A 16,122-nucleotide genomic window follows, 5' to 3' on the forward strand; every position below is an offset into this window, starting at 1 on the left:
GCCGATCTGGCACGGCACTCAGAATTAGACGCGGTCCTCGTTCTAATGACCAATAAAGTTTATCACACCATTCCAGTAGGAATCTAGATAATTATCCACCAATAAAAATTTATGAACGCACCGATTGTTAGTGTTATACCGTGGTCGGTGAAAGTCCACTCGCGGTGTGGCGAAATTTTAATGACACTTTTTGTTGAAACTATGAACAACAATACCGGGTTGCTTTAGAAACTAGAATGTATGGGAGAAAACGTGCGCCGGCGCCGGATGCATGATGTATGGGCCCCTCACACACGCGGCTAATAAACCCTTCCTGCAGTAAGGACAGAGTCTGTGAAGTATACCTGTCTCGGTCCGTTGCCCATTTTTAACAATCGCTGTATTTGATGGATAACGCGAAAGTCATTTCATTGTATCTTCCTGCTCGAGTTATGAGCAATTATTGTGTAGCCTCGTGTTTTAGCATAAAACAAGATTATTTTGCATTAATTACAGCTGGCAAATTCTGTACGTAACTTGTATACTCGTTATAATTTAACTCCGAAGAATTTCTTAATTGTTTGTTCACATATAATTGACTAGTGATAATAATCTCGCAGTAAGGTTTTCCTTGAGAATCAATTGTATTTTTAACACAATCGTCAGTCAGTACTGATTATGAGTGAAGTTTAGAACGAGACAACAATATTTATCACAGTTGTTGTTCAAAAATGGAGCCACGGTCTGATAAAACGGTCAAAAGCCTAACTCCAGTTAAACGATACATGCGGGCCGAAAAAAGGAACGTTTCTATTATAGTGGCCTGTTTTTTACCACGGACTCTGTCCAGGAACACAATCGTAAATTATAATTTATTAGCCCACAGGACTACGAAATTAAGATATCCACCTTTCCGTATCTATGGCGGCGTCCTTTTAGATTGTAATTTTATAAAATGTTCAGTGTAGTTATGTTTTTCGTTAGAGACAGACGTTTGTTGGTTCGCACCATAATGAAGTGCAGTCGTTACAGTTCCTACCGTGTGAGTGTGTCTATAGTGACAGAAGTAATAGTAAAAAGGCATCAGAAATGTCGAGGCATCGTCGTGACCTACCACAGTTCAATTTTCTGTCGGCGTTTGATCAAAGCGTTTTGAACATGCGATGTGATGCGGCACACGTATCGGCAATTTACGCATCATCGGTTCAGCAGCAACTGTTGTAGTTGCCGAAGGAGGCCTAGCTTCCTGGTGCAATTTGGGACAATCTAGTCTGGAACTTTGTGGTGCCATAAAAATAGTGTGAATCATTTGAACAACGGATGCATTAGCTTTTGCTTTCAAAACGCAACCATCCGAGATGTATTTGGTTGTCAACCCACGAGCGCGGGAATCATCGGCGCGGGCGCAGAATTTTGATGCGAATTTCCTTCTGCATGTTGCGATACATAAACATTACGCGGTCCGCCGTCATGTTTACAACGGAAAGTACAGTCGCGGAGTGTATCTTAAACATACTTTATAATGTGTTTTAAATTACTCATGAAAATATAAATCGTATTGTTTGAACTGCTATTTTAAAGAAACGTACGGAGACAAATTTTAAATTGCTGTTTTTATTGTTTATGTGACACATTGTATTGGTGTTGTAAAGCATTTTGCAGCCTTAAGAGGTCTAACATGATTATGAATGCGAGTGCACGTAGCCGCCGCTTCAGAAAATATGTCTCACCAAACACGTAAAACCAAACATAGTCTTTCGTGAATAAGTAGGTTTGAACAAAAACCTGCGCTCGCAACAGTAAAAATAGTCTGGTTTAATAGCAGTTTAAATTAGCTTTCAATTATCGGTGGTGCAATTACTTTGTTCTATGTGAATAATTTAACGCGCTAGGTAATTTTCTTTGGCGTGACACTTTTTGCGATAGGTTATAGGTAGAGCATGTGTATGAAAATTAACACTAGAAGTGCCGAAGATTACGACCCCCCTAAAAGCGCCGCTGGGTCAATTTTGTCCCAGCATATATTTTGTAACATTTTTTAGTTTCAGGCATGAACATTATGGTTAAAACTATTTGTAGTATCCTTAAAAAATGGTTTATCTATACAGATAAATCAACATGTACTTTTTTCTTCAATAATATAAATGTATTCAATTTTAATTTTGAATTATTAAAAGACAGATATTTTTGGTTTCATATAAAAATAGTCACATATTACATGGTGTTATACTGTATTACAATTATGAAATTACTAATTTAACTATTCTTTATTCTTTTTGAATAAATAATAAATATCTTAAAAATAATTGTGCACATTTTGCATAAAGTTTTTTTGTATGGTTTTTTTGTCTCTCTGGTCTAATATGTGTTTAGGAACTTCTATAGGTATGGTTATTTTTCTGTTATCCGTACACACACAGTGAAGTATTTTACCAGTTACAATGAAAAGTATGTACGTTTAATTTAAAAAGAATTATAAGTCACACATTTTAAAAATGTATCAAATCATACAATGTATGAACTGGCCCATGTCTTGAAGTCACCTTCCTACTAACATTATAAATGTAAAAGTTAATAAAGATTGATGAATTGATGGATGGATGAACCGATGAACGGATAGGAAGGATGAAAGGGTGGATATAAGCCTTGAACTTGAACTAAGTGAGTGTGGATTCATGGTTTGATCGTTTGTTGTTTTTTCACTCTTTTAAGCAAAAAATACTAAGCCGATCTTAATAAAACTTTGAAGTTTTATTGTTAATATTTCAGAATAACATAATATAGTCTATAATTAACAATAAAATTCAGTTATTTGGTCAAATAACAACGATAAGTGTCAAGAAATTAGGTCTTTCTATGATAAACTTAATTTCTTACTAGGTGAAGTCACAGGCAAAAACTAGTACAATTTAATTACATTTCTGCATTGTGATGAGTCACCTAAACGTTCCTCACCTCCCCATTCTTGTATTTCCTTGAAACAAGGACTCTTCATCGCATTATTGTTGCAAATACCAAGGTGGGACAAAAATGACCCAGTGGCGCTTCTAGGTAAAACCGATTTTAATTTTTTTTCTAATAATGTTATATTATCAAAAACATTAAAAAATGATAAAATTCAATAAATCAGGAAAAGTCAAAAAGTTTCATGGACTTTCGTTGAAAAATAAAAAAGTTAGAGACGATCAAACTCGCGAGTGGGACAAAAATGGGACGGCGGCCTTTCTAGTGTTAAAAAATATAAGTTGACAGTTGAATTTTAAAATTCGAATATAAAATGATGTGAAGCGATAAATTATGGCGACAGGGTTCCTAGTTTCAAAACAGTTAGCGAGGTATGTGACACGCAAGTGGCTTTAATTGGATGTTTTGCCGACATTCTACAAATTTGGTGTGGTGTAGCCCGTCCTGAATATTCAAACTGCATTGCTTGACGCAGCCAGTGAATTATCTGATAATTGTGATTTTTTTGTCGGCTGCTCTAAGGCTTAATTAGATAATTATTTCTTTTGGTACAAGCGTTCGCGACACGGTGCAATGCAGTTAAGATATTTTACTCGATATTTGTAACTTGGTAAGGCAGTAGCATTTATTCTTTCTCCGGGATTTTTGCTTTAGATTCGAACATGATTTATATTAATTTTAGTGGAATTGCGTTAATAGCCGTAAGAGTAAGGATTACTGGTGTATTTTTCCAAGTTAAGTCTATGTCTAGACTAGTTTCCGAGCTTATTCTTCGCCTCGCGAGGGCAGGGCGGCCTCCCCCGCCCTCGGTTAGCCCGCTGACCCCGATTAAGGCGGTTCAGAAACAACATACAGTTAAATTCCCACTCAATTCTACGATTACAAGAGCGTTTTGATTTAACTAATCACTCCTAAAATAAAACATTAAATAGGTTTATGTACATCTCATTAGCATAAATTAAAAATGTTAGTGACCGGTAATGTGACATCACTAATAAAAAATATTCTCCATAAAAATCAGATTGAAAAATACTGGACCAGTGAATGAACACGTATTAAAGCAATCTCTACCAACAAACAAAATAAATAAGCAGAGTTACCCGTGCAAACATAATAGTCAATTTGGGTAATTAATTGTTCTAATTTAAATAAATTAACTATACCGCGAACGATTCGCAGCCATCGATCCTGATGCGGCCATTTAAATTCAAATCTGTCGAGCTGAATACTTTTGCACATAGTAATTGTTATTTATTGCAATTTCATAATTATATTTTGATTTTCCTCGTATATTAGTCTGAATGAACAAAAATAAGTTCCGATATTATTGAGCTTAACATATTCAAAGCTTGTTGGACGCGTTTTGTAAAGGAATCAAGTTTTTATCAGTGTTTATTTCTATGCATTTATTTAAGAAACATTGACAGTGTAGGTACATGTCTCTTTTGATATCTAAGTAATCTTATTCAAGTACCATAGCAATTAGTATATTAACGTATTAAACTACAACCTAAGGCGTACAAAGTTTCATATCACCTCAAATTAAGTAATTAGCTGGTGATTAATTTAAAACTCCATTAACTGAAAGGGTGCCGTATCTGACGATTTGCGCGTTCATTTTGCGTATAAAGCCGTGGGCACACGACGGTAGCTCGAATTAAGATAATGTTCACACCTGCCGGCCGAGCATAAAACGTCACATTGTCGACTAAAGGCAGTTATGTCGGTCAGTTTACGACGCTACAGCGACCACCAGGCCGCGACATGACGATTGCCAAGGAAATTATCGGCTTTTATGCTATCTGCAATTCCAATAACGTACTGAATATTTAATGAGGTGTTTAACTGTAATTTTCTTTTAATGTTTTATATTCGTTTACATATTCGGCACAAATATGTGTATAACAGCATGTAATTGAACAAATAAACACAAAACAGTGCGTGCTTTTAACCTTTTAGTGGGTTATTGTTTTAATAACGTGTGAATGGGTATTCGATAGTTAATAAAATCAGCATATATTTTTGTCCTCTGTGACGTCAGCTCAGCCCACTGTGCGGTCTATAGAGGCCTTGTCGCGAGTCAGTAAGCTCACGGTCCCTTCTTTTTATTGCGGTTCTGTTTACAACGTATTTTATAGGATCAGCTGTTCAGTTGCGTCACTACATCTGTTTAGGCGACGACAGTTTTCCCGCTTAAAATTAATTGAAACACCTGAATGTTGGGGTGTGGAAAATATAGCGCTCGTAAACATGTATTTCTTCTCAAATTAATGGTATCTAAACTCATTGCTAAAATACTTTATGCTGAACAGTCACCTTCAAAGTGCCTAATTAAAATAAATATGCCATTACCGCGTATAACTCGAGCAAAGTACAAGGTAGGTGATATAGTATAGTTATAAATTTAAACTACATTTAACCACTGTGCAATGAGCTGACACAGAACCAATTTTCTTTTGATGAATCTTACATTGTAAGTTTGAGTTTGAGTTTGCGCAAGACGATTTTGTTTTTGTCCGTCAAAGTATCCAAAAATCAATAGAGACATAAAACCACAGGTAGGGTGACCATTGTTAATAAAAAGTTTTATTGTTTTATGGCTCTAAAACGTTGAACAATTTTATGGTTTCAGGTAGAGACTTTATTGAATGAGTTAATTGTTAAAATTAACAATACGGTTTTAAAACTGTTTTGTATTTTTTTAAAGAACGTTAACGGTATCCGTTGTTGTTTTTTATTAGACAGAGTCGTATACGTGTACCTTACTTAAGGCTTGGTATTTCTGCTAAAGTAGGTATTTCGCGCTGTCAAAATCTGCGCGCGCAATACTTCGCCGAAGACAGCGCGCCAAATAGCTCTCGCGGCTACACAGTATAGAAATACGCAGTTTAGAAATACGCAGTTGGTTAGGTTAGGTTGACTTCCTTCCGTTCAAGCGTCACATTCACAGCACTTTCTAATACAAATCATATCCAAGTGATACAAATTAAAACAACTTTCAAAACTTTTGGGAATATATTTTAGAATCGAATAAATATAGAATATAACTGCCAAAGTAAACACGGTTCAAAGAGGCGTGGCGTCACCCGACCTTCCGGAAGTTCCGCGCCGGCTAAAAGAATTTCAAGATTACGTCACCCGACCTATCGGTAGATCCTCGGGAGCTTGAGCGATTGGAAAAACATTTTATGAATAGTTACTCGTAGTAGCGATTATTTAGAGCTTGGATAATAAATTATAGTTGTTGCAATTCACAAAGCTTTGCATGTGGTTAATTACATTAATCAGTACACGCATCAATTTTGTTCAGTCTTTTTGTTTATCTATATATATAAAAGAAAGTCGTGTTAGTTACACCACTCAAGAACGGCTGAACCGATTTAGCTGAAAATTGTCAGGGAGGTAGTTTAGAGCCAGGAGAAGGACATAGGATACTTTTTATCCCGTTCGAAATTAAAAAAAGACTGCTTATTTATTGCCATTAAGGCGGAACAAAGTTCGCCGGGTCAGCTAGTTAATAAATAAAAATATCATACTAAAATTGCATACATATTTGTTTGTATTGGTCTGGGTGTTTTCTTTCCATAATTTATGTATAACGTATGTACGGGGCTCTGTATCGAAAATCACTATGAGCAATGAGCATCACACACTGTTACCTGGAGTGCATTACCGCAGCAAAATTTTTATAAATGTTGTGCTTTAGAGAGTCGAGAGTATAGCAGATAATTAGTCCAACGTGAGCAGAAATTTGTCCACTAATAGCAAAATTCGTTCAAATAATAGTTTTAAAGTTATTGGCTAGAAGATTATTTTATCTTGCAGCTTAGACCTTTAGCTACAGACCTTAGACAGTATTTTTGAAACATTCTTACGCATGGTGGAGGAAGGGACGCTCTAGAGCAGTGGTTCTTAACCGGTGGTTCGCGGACCACTGGTGGTCCCTGGAGGCATTCCAAGTGGTCCACGATGTGCACTTGCACACCTTGGTCAAAACCACTTTTAACTGATTTTTGCAGTCAAACTGGTTTTGACCGATTATGAGGTGGTCCCTGACAAGACAGAAATTTGGTAAAATGGTCCCTCATGACTAAAAGGTTAAGAACCACTGCTCTAGAGACTCAAAACTACAAGGATACACATGAACTCCAGTTTTAAATCCGTTGATATCTGCTGCATCTGCCATGTTTTTGGCTATAAGATTCTTCTATCTTACGGCTTAGACCTTTAGCTACAGACCTTAGACAGTATTTTTGTGAAAATTCTTACGCATGGTGGAGGAAGGGACGCTCTAGACACTCAAGTCTACAAGGAGTCACATCAACTCCAGTTTTAAATCCGTTGACATCTGCTGCATCTGCCATCTTTTTGGGTAGAAGATTCTTCCATCTTGCAGCTTAGACCTTTAGCTACAGACCTTAGACAGTATTTTTGAAACATTCTTACGCATGGTGGAGGAAGGGACGCTCTAGAGACTCAAGTCTACAAGGAATGAACTCCAGTTTTAAATCCGTTTACATCTGCTGCATCTGCCATCTTTTTGGCTAGAAGATTCTTCTATCTTACAGCTTAGACCTTTAGCTACAGACCTTAGACAGTATTTTTTATTATTTATTTGCGTCAGTGTGCTCTTCTAAAGAGTGTAAGACGATTGTATGTAGGTACTATTAAAATGTAATTTTAACTCATTGGTTTTGTCTCATATTTGAGGAATGTACTATGTATCATGAGTAGAGTCTTCGTTTAAAAGGATGCGAACGATTTAAATTTCAATAGGTAGACAAAATTGATAATTCTTAATTATCAAAAATTTTAGCTTTCTCCAGTTACACTGATATTATTAAACTGTGACTCATCAAAGTCATCATTGTCAAAAATATTGACAAATCGCGAACTGTCACGACCAATAAACTGACACGCGTCCGTCCTCCGTAAGCGCCACCGCGCGACTGATTGAGATTGTCCAAGCCGTCATGGACGATTTTTTTCACATTTTTTAACATAGTAACTAAATAAGACGCAATATAAAAATTTCATCCGTTAAAAGCCCTCAAGTTATTTCTGAACTTTAGTTTAGTAAAAGATTTAGAATCTCAAATCGCTTATTTTAAAAATAAAACCATAAATAGAAAACGAATAGAGGTAACTTTGGGAATATATTCTATCGAGTCAACTTCATCAAATCGTGTTTCCATCCGTTAATAGCCCTAGAAAATATCCTCAACTATGCCCAATAAAAATCTTAGCCTTTAATTTTACTGTTTAGTACCTCAAAAATGAAAAATGAAAACCTCATTTTCGCCATTTTCTCTGCTACCCGGCCTTAAGCACCTTTGTTACTCACGGCCGTTGGTACCTTAAAATTAACTGAGATCTTATGCAGTCATAATAGGAACTACTTTGCTACTGACGACTGAGCATTTGAGTCACATTTTTTACACGAAACAATTATGGTTATAATATGTATAACATCAAGTTTCTACGCTTTACACACATAGATCAATTAATATGTTAATCAGTTAATTTTAATGAAGACACAAATCATCATAATTGAAGGGTGAAGCGTTTTAGTGCTATTATTTGCGGTCAGAGGGCCACGATGTAATAACTATTTGTAAGAAGCCGGAAGACATTACCGCTCTGCGTAGAACGTTATTATTACTTTTTTGGAGCTCCATACTTTTTTCACAAAACATTGCCAGTTCAGAAAAATATTTGAATGTTTACTGTTGCTGTATTTTGTTGCTATGTTGTATTGAGATTGAGATTACAGTAATGTGAAACAGCTACCGATCATGACTAAGATCGGCTGACGTTTATTAATTTGCCATCACTAAATTAATTCATACAATTTGTAATTCAATATAAATTGCTTGTTTCATCATTATACCTGCAAAATCGTGAACGTGTCAGATTGGCGCAGTTTTTGAAACACCCGGAGCCATAGTGCAGGAAATTATTGTTTTTGCAATAAGGAAAAAACTTGATTAAGGCAGTAAATAATATACAATTACGAAAATATTTTATTCACACTATAAATGAAACTGATTTTGATTTACTAGAACAAATGATTCTTCGATAATTTTAATTGTTAAATGTACCTTTAATTTTAATTAATAGTGTACTAGTACTAACGAGTGTTATAAGGTAATAGGACGGTGGAAAAGATCAGTTTTTTCGAGACCAATCTGGCAGATTTGAAGATGCTTTAAGACTTTAAACTATTCATGACGTAGCATTGAATTTATAGAAGTTACCATGATTACAAGTTTCCTGATGTTTGTAAATCATATTGCGAGTGGCCCGCGGGTCACGTGACCGCGGTGCGCCCGCGCGGGTTTATTGAATCCGCGACAGTCGTTGCACGTCGTAAATCGATGCGCGTCTCCCCATTGTTCCTGGCGATGTCAAAGATCAATAATTTGCCATTGTGAGCACAAGGGCGGGTTTATACTGTAAACGGAAAGAAGCGAAGGTCGGCTCGGTGATGAGCATTAGTTTTGAGGCAGGCAGGCACTAGACAGATTACAACTTACAAATCAAAAAACAATATTTTTATATAAAACTCCTCTTTATTAGGTCCTGTATAATGCATACCTATGGGAACCACTGGGCACTGCTGAGTCGATGCAAGAAAAAAAATCTCTACAAAAATAAACAATCGTGGAAAATAATTACTCGATAACTAATATCTAGAATTAGAGTCGCGAGCCATAAATTAATATTCATCTAATATTATTATAATTGAAAAAAACATATTTTTGTCCCGTAAACATAATGAACTTTACCACTGGGACGGAACCACCAATCCGCAGGCGTTCGAGCGAAACCGTGTGAAAAGTTATCTTCGTATTATTTTTCAATTTATGCAAATGCTAATCTTTATGATATGAATACGCTATAACTTCTACGTTTTCTTAGTCTAAATGTTCAGGCTGCAAAGAATGATTTATTATGTCTGGCTTAGTTTCACGAGCGCAAAAAATCTAGCCAAGTCGTGTAGGTAGCAAATACCGAAAGACTAATTAAGTAATTCGTTACGTGGTTACTGTGGTACAATTTGGTGCAAATAAATTACATTTACTAGGAAAAAAAATGCTAGAGATTTCTTACGTAAAAGTAGTTCTCTAGCTAATGTAATATTAATTTTTATGTTGGCTCCAAAATTTTAAGGCAGTTTAAAGCAAGACCGTAAATGTATAAAATGACGAAATCGCAAAAAATAATAGCGTGGTAAAATAACGTAATGCACCAATGGACAGATAGAAGATATCATTAATTAATTAATAACGTTAAGTACTCATCATCTGGGTTTTTTAGATGGCGTCGGTTCCATTGAAGATAACTTTGTTTTTTTTTTCAGTGTCCTGAAAATAATTTTATTTTTAATTGAATTTTCATTATTTTTGAGTTTTATTACAACCACGTCAGGTTTAAAATAAATGAGAAAAAAAATTGAGGGCTTAAAAAAATCAAAATCAAAACGCAATACTGACGATAGAGCTAGGTATAGTCAGTCCCGTACACAGTCGATTACGGGAAAGTCCAGGCGGCCGTTAGTCCCTCCACCCTTCACGTGCCTACGCTGCGGATGCCTTAGGGCTGTGTAATACAAATACAAAAATCTTGTAAAAAATGGTGACAAAATGTTACAGTACGTAGTATCACTATGTTCCGCTCAAAGAGCATACAATTTGTCAGACAACAATAAAAATTGGCAGTTTTACGCAATTTTATTATTTAAAACTGTCAATTCTGATTTACTACTACTTACTGTTACTAATTTGTGCAATACACATTAAGTATAAAAATAAAATAAAATTTCAAATTAAGTTAATCGCGAATGCCACAATTTCGCTATGTAACGGTCATATAAAAATACAATAACAAAATTTTAAATAAACAACTTGAAAAAATCGAACTGCCCAAGGCGAGAATTTGAAAAGCGACTCTAATCGCTAAAAAATTGTATTAATAACATAATAACTGTAATGAAATAAAAATGTCAATACTGCTTAATTATAAAAACATAACTGACCTTACCAACGTATCTATCGTCATTTATGTAACGTCAACTTTCACTGGTAGGTACTAGTGTTATGTAAAGGACAACTTGACAATAAATAAAACTTAATTGATGTGTGTTACGGTTACCTAATGTTGATGGTCAGATAATCTTATTTGATACTGACCTAATCTAATACATGTTGTGTTTGTTTTTAAGGTCACATTTAAATAAATGTGATTATTCAAATTCGAAACAAATATTTAACGTCAAAAAGGTAGAGTACCTTAGCACACATAAGATTAAATCAAAGAATGACTAATACCTAGTATACCAAACATTATACCTAATTATTATGTCAAACATGTGTGAAAAAATATATTTTCTTAAACTGCTGAATTAAAACGGCTAATTTTGGAAGATCAATCGAATATAAAATATTGATAAATGCACGCGCTTAGATACTCAGGTTTCAATTAAAAACTTGTTTGCTTTCCGCATCATCTGCCTCATTTGATTTTTATTGAGGATTACCAAATTATCAGATTCGTTAAACGTTTTAAGTTTTACTTCACTCGAGTGACAACCCTAAGTCGCAGCTATACTCACCGGGAATTGATTGCGGTACAGTTAGCTACAGTATTGTGGGAAAAGCACATCCGGTTTATTTGGAATTAATATTTATATTGCCGTATTGCTAAACACAAAAAGTAAATTTAAAAAATATTGTAGAAACGGTAAAAAGATTAAAGTTTTGAAAGAAATAAAATTGATTATTTTACTCATTGCCGTTTATAATAATTTATGTAAAGTTTACTCATGCCGTGCTCGGATTTGTATGAAATATTACTTACTTACATTGATTTAAAAATCTGTTCATTTTATTAGAAGTCTATACTATAGACTGCCTAAGATTTGAGCGAGTTTATTTCTCAGTCTCAGTTACTATATCAAGGCCTTGTCTTTAAATCGAGTGATTAGACTACGGGCAGTCTGCCAAACATGCTGTATCGCCGTCCTTGTCGGTCTCATAAAGTAGAGCGAGATGGCAGCCGCTTTATGTATTATTTGTACGGAGTGTTTGACGGAAAAAATAGGGATTTGTATACGATTTTTGTTGGTGCCTGATATCACGTGATGATACTGGCTTGGATAAAGCCGTTGTTCATAGCGTAGGTTTGGGTTTTTGGAGCAATTACCTTCAGATGTAACATATTATGGTAATAAAAGTAACATCAGTTCAGTGCTACTTATAAAGAGCATTTTTGCGCAAATCCGCTATTATACCAAGACACAAATACGCAATACGAACGAGGAAGCTACTCTGTGACGCACAGTGGGACATTTCTATAACGATTCGGACCCAGAGTTCCGTAGCACGACTGCCAATTAGAGCAAACTGGTACAGTCTAAACGTTTGAACATTGTCTAGTTTACAACGCATGATATCACTCCACTTTAATGCGACCGAGTCATCAAAGGCGGGCGCGGGCCGCGTCTGAATTATCGACCGACTAAATTGTGCAGGTTCAAGGCCCCAATAAAAATTACCCACGTGAACAGGCTACGGGACGCGCGATAATGCTTTCATAGCCACCTTTCAGACACTGCTTGTTTATAAACACACCGCCATAGAGTCCCTCTACGCTGTGGCGGAATTTCGTGTCAGTATCACGTCGCCGTAAAGTTCAAGATCGCGATTCCGCGACTTTATTGTCTCGGGATAAAAATACGATCATTTATAGTCTAACAAAAGCAAACAGTTATGTTTATGATCATTATGTTGTACTGTTGTACACTTCTGTGTAGGCACGTTTTGGATTGTATAATGTGTGTGCAAAAGATTTTATGTGAATGTAACGGGCGCTTACGTTTTTGAAAGGAGATAACATCTCAAAAATTTTGCATAGATATGATAATTTGTTGTACAAGTATCATAATTAAGACTGAAATTAGCATAATGTTCATTAATACTTTCGCTCTAAAACGTTCTCATTTTGACGGGTGCTTTAATCCAGATTTAATTTAGGGAAATAAAGTCAAGATCTCTATCATGATGCGATGAGTTCAAACCATAGAGTACGTGAATATGTAGTTATAAAAACTTTTATGAATTTTTTTTTACATCGCAGCATGATGCTTCGAATTTGGAATGCAAAATTTGAATTTTGAAAGGTACGTTCTGAATTCTAGCGGTTTAACTCCACGTTCGCGCCAGTATGAGTAATGGCTGGAGGGCTCGGCGCTGTTTGCAACTCCTACTGCTTATTGTATCCGGGTGCACTGGGGCACTAATTTAGGACTATTGTTTATTGTTATCCTCGCCTGATTGATTAAAGATGGTTACCTACGTGATAAGTTGGGTGTTAAAATTATTGAATTGTGAGTAATATTCAATTAGACTTTAAACTGTTTTACTAGAATGTACTAATTTTATTTTTATGTTAGTCAACATAAAAACTATCTGTAGCTAGGTATCTATCTGTCTACATAGGAAGGTTGTTACCTCTATTATTTAATGTAATAGTCAACTAAATGTTATGTTTTTTAAGCAAAGTAATTAAACCTTTGTAACGTTTTGTTGATCTTGTAGGCTTAATGTCACAGCAAAATGTTTGCGTTTAGTGTCTAGACTCATGCTGTATGAAATACAACGGAATAAAGTGTGAAATTTTTAAAGTATGAGCCAGTTGGTCGCTTTCCCACAGCCGCTAGACGGCATCATACAACGTTATGTAGTAAGTTGATACAAAACATTGTAAGCAAATTCTTGTATGATTTATATTGTTTTGAGTGAATTATGTACATTGTTTTATGTGAAATAAACTTTTTGTTTGTCTCTTGTATTATTTCATATTAGGTTCATAACTTCATAATCAAGCATTTACAAAAAAGAGGTCGAACAGCAAAAAGTAATTTTGAAATTAAAAATACTGCACCGGTAGACTACTTTCAAATAATTAGGTTAGCAGTGTTAATTTAATTGGTAAGTATAATCAGTATAAAAATACCGAAACAACCAATCTCCGATATCAATACCCGGTTTCTCTATGAGCCGTTCATAACTTCATACATGAACACTTCCACGACAAGCCTTTTAGTTAATTAATAGCTATAAATTTTATTTTGGTATATATCAATTCCATTGCACGTAAGATTAAAGAGATCCGCACTTAGATTGTAAGATCCGCACTTAGATCGATGTAATGCGCGGGAGATAGAGCGATTACCAAATTTTATGTGCGACTCAGATATAACGGAGGGGCATATTTATGTCTTTATAACAAGTTTGCGTGTGCGATAGTAATACGGGGCACGTGTTTCATACGTCACGACTATTTATGACCTACCTGTTAATGCGGAGTTTTCTCACATGGAAAACAAAAGCGAAAAAATAATGACTAGAACAATCAGTTAAAACTTTGAAAGGCTATTGACGCTGTGGACTCGCATAGATCACGTTTGCATGGATTTTAGTAAATTTACATATTTAACAGACTAGTGCACATTCATTTTATTTATGAATATTAAACATTAGGTAGTGTTATTTAAATTGGTAGATGCTCGTAGTATAAAAAACCTAACATTCCAAAACCGCACTGGGACACTTAAGCCCCTAATGATTTTTGGAGAGTTCGATTCAATTCAGTGTCCATCAACTTTTACATTCAGATTTCACATAATATTTAGAACATTAATCACATTTTCGACGTATGGAATGGCGTGCCCAGCTACAGTAAACGAATGGGGCTTACGTGACCTTACGAAGGGATATTTATGTGATTGAAGATCGAACCGTTTGAAGAATAGGTCACTTTTAACGAACTGATTATCATAATTTGTTGTGTAATCAGTGGTTTAGGATTTTTATGTTTTTAATAGGAGTGCCTTCTAACATCTTTTATGATATTGTAAGTAAAGCTAAGCAGACAAAATCCTGAAATTGAATAAAATAACAGAACTTAACCTGTAAATAAATTTGACCTCAAAAAATAAAAATTTGCAGTTCAAAAGGGGTTCAAGAAAGAAAATGTAGAGCAAGTTATTTTTAGTAATTCAAAATATTTATTGGAACTTACTAGAGTTTGAAATTGGAATGAAAAAAATAATGAATATGGTTTTCGAAATTTAATAAAAACAAAAGGCAGTTACTTACACTGTGCAGCAGCAGGTTAACTCCAAACCTTAGCTCGTCAACAGACAATGTAACCGTGGCGTGCCCCGCGACAGTATCGGTCGTTTGGACCGCGTAACCACCTCGGCTGATGAAGGGTTATGCCGGTAACGTATTGCACCATTATCCCCAAGTGTTCTTCTGAATTATCTGCTTTATACAAAATAGAGCGGGTTATTGAGTCACGTGTAGGAAGCTGTGCAATTTTCTCCATCCAATCTGGAAGAAAATTTAATGTTAGATTTTTTAGGAAATTAATAGAGCTGAGAATATCAAAAATCTTGCTTAATGGCGGACTACTAGACCAAAAAATTTACAACATTCTTAAAAAAAAACTACAGACGTACGAATCTATAACAAGCAACTTCGTATAACCTCTTTCGAGAGTGAAAATACATACTTATTTTTCTCGATCAGAAATTCCATTCCAGCTTGAAATCAGGTATGAAACAAACCTGATCATTATGCGTCCATGCTTTTATCAGTAATTGTCATGGCGTTTCCCGTGGGTTGGTACAGCCACAGCACAACAGCCATTACAATTTTGTTGTAATATAGCACTTATTGCAACTGTATACAGTGCCACAGCTTGACGTGCCGTCATCCGTACGTATTGATTTACCGCACGGGTGTAATTGTACCTTACACGTCTGTGGTATTACAGACTGCGTCTGGAGGTTTGGGTTCTGAAGACATTTTCAAAAACCCTTCCACTTAGAAAATTTAATTCGGTTCTTCGGATTCCATCTGAAAAAATAAATTAAATTATCCAAATGGCGTGAAAAACTTTTGAAATGAAAAACATATTTTATTCTGAAAATTGAACCAATCAAGATTTTAAACCATGCTGTGAGTTTTGTAATTTAATATGAGCCATGATTGAATTTGGATTGAGTTTCGAGTGAGTAGTTTTTCAAGTCTTTCATAAAAAAACTCCAACACACTTATTAGCTGCAAAATATGACAAAGCTTTGTATATTTTAAAAAGTTTCAACTTTTC

General features: G+C 35.3%; 1 protein-coding gene and 1 long non-coding RNA gene across 2 annotated transcripts in view; one reads left to right on the forward strand and one right to left on the reverse strand.

Annotated features, from left to right (window-relative positions):
* The window catches only part of LOC135076929 (homeotic protein ultrabithorax), a 183,421-nt gene that overhangs the window by 10,658 nt on the left and 156,641 nt on the right, over positions 1-16,122 (forward strand). The gene's annotated exons all lie outside the window — the stretch shown is intronic.
* Positions 15,739-16,122, reverse strand: part of LOC135076932 (uncharacterized) — a 39,181-nt gene continuing 38,797 nt past the window's right edge. The window contains exon 3 of the long non-coding RNA XR_010258351.1: positions 15,739-15,869. This is a non-coding gene — a long non-coding RNA (uncharacterized LOC135076932). The remainder of the gene's footprint in view (positions 15,870-16,122) is intronic.

Source organism: Ostrinia nubilalis, chromosome 12, assembly GCF_963855985.1.
Source record: "Ostrinia nubilalis chromosome 12, ilOstNubi1.1, whole genome shotgun sequence".
NCBI lineage: Eukaryota > Metazoa > Arthropoda > Insecta > Lepidoptera > Crambidae > Ostrinia > Ostrinia nubilalis.